The 1,624-nt window shown below is 47.4% G+C and overlaps 1 protein-coding gene across 1 annotated transcript in view; it reads right to left on the bottom strand.

Annotated features, from left to right (window-relative positions):
- The window catches only part of BRD3 (bromodomain containing 3), a 35,755-nt gene that overhangs the window by 10,335 nt on the left and 23,796 nt on the right, over positions 1-1,624 (bottom strand). The window lies entirely within an intron of this gene.

Raw genomic sequence — 1,624 nt, 5'->3', positions numbered from 1 at the left:
GCTGAAAGGAAAGAGAAGCTAACACTACATTTCATTTGCATTTAAAAGACCTGGGTTTAAAGAAATTCTCTATTTGCCAAGTGCTTACAGGCCTCCCTTTTGTGTGTCTTGGGCACCTGTATCCCCAGAGAAGAGAAGGGTTGACTGGCAGACAGGCAGGGGACATGATGGGGACAGACACCCCCCATCCCAGCAGCAGTCAGGGATGCTCAGGGTCTGTCACCCACCCCTAACACCAGCAAAATTCCCCTTTGTTCATGGAACTACAGAAATCTCACAGCTGTGATAGACCTTGGAACTGTCTTGAAACTGTCTTGAAACACTGCAATGACTCCTGGAGCTGTTTGTGTTGTGAAAGGGCAGAATTTCACCTCCAGGGACACAGCTTCTGAGGGACCTGATGCAGGGTGGTGATGTCCCTGCAGCCTTGCTCCCTGCTGTGCTGCAGACAGACATCTGTCAAACTTTTTGTCAGGAGACCTCATTTTCCTGGTGAATAAACCAGGAGACAGTCTGGGAGCCACAGCACAAAGGCAGAAAGGGAAATAGGTTTTGGTGCTCCTGTCTGAAAAGCCTCTCAGGCCAATGCCAAAGCAAAACATATGTTGAAACCAAAGGGCCCGTTTATTTTAAAATACATCTTACTGCATGAAAGGCCTTTTTATATTTGTTTGGCATACTCAGGGCCTGATTACTGCCTATGAAATACACTCCAATGTCTGAGGCTTTGCTTTTCATCCAAACTCAACAGTTTTCTAGCCCAACAGTTTTAATCCGTGGATTTTTGTTTTGTTTTCTTATAAAGAATAATTAGCTTAACAAAAGAAAGAAAAGCACTTTAAATCGGTGGGCTGGAATATCTTTGGTTACAAATACACTTAGACATATCCAGCTGCTTTAAAAAAAAAAAAGAAGTGATTACATTTACAACTGCAAATCAGGAGTCAGACAGGCGGGGCTGGCAGAGGTGCAGGCAGGCCAGCTCGCCCACCTTCTGTCCCACACACAGCATTTACCCACAGCAATCTCATTTTCTCCCTCAATCAATTGTTTCATCATCTTTAATGTTCAGAAATTTGTTTCCTCATGTCTAACGTGCCTCCAGCTCTAAGGTGAGTCTTTTCTTTGCCTCCTCTCTGGGCAGGACACAAAGAATGTTCCTCACTTTTAAGACCCTGGACTCAGCTGCTCTGAAACTACAGCAGTTCACTGCAGGAAAATTAAGGGGTGAGCACAGTTACATCCCTGGAGGAAGTGCTTTATTCCAAAAGCAACCACCTTGTGGAAATCCTTTTGTACAGCAAGGCCTGTTGCTTGCTCACCACAGAGTAAAACAAAGGCAGAGACATCCATGTCACTGCTGGGACCTGGCAGCCAGAGCAGGAGAAGAGGTGGAACATCCTGGCAGATGGAGCAGGAGAAGAGGTGCTCCAGGTTCCCCCAAGTCCTGCCTCCCCAGCACCACAGAGTGGGACAGGGATGTTCTGCACGTGGTCCCTGCCTGCCTGGGGACAGGGCAGCAGCAGCTCCAGCCTCAGTGCATCCCACTCCTCACAGGGAATTACAGCTGCTGCCTCCCTCTCTCCTCACATTTCCATCCTTTCCTACTCCAAGCAGTTCTGCT

This window comes from Corvus brachyrhynchos, unplaced genomic scaffold, assembly GCF_000691975.1.
Source record: "Corvus brachyrhynchos isolate BGI_N302 unplaced genomic scaffold, ASM69197v1 scaffold59, whole genome shotgun sequence".
NCBI classification, from domain to species: Eukaryota; Metazoa; Chordata; class Aves; order Passeriformes; family Corvidae; genus Corvus; species Corvus brachyrhynchos.
The sequence above is the reverse complement of the archived record's forward strand: the minus strand, read 5'-3'. Positions and strand labels throughout refer to the sequence as shown.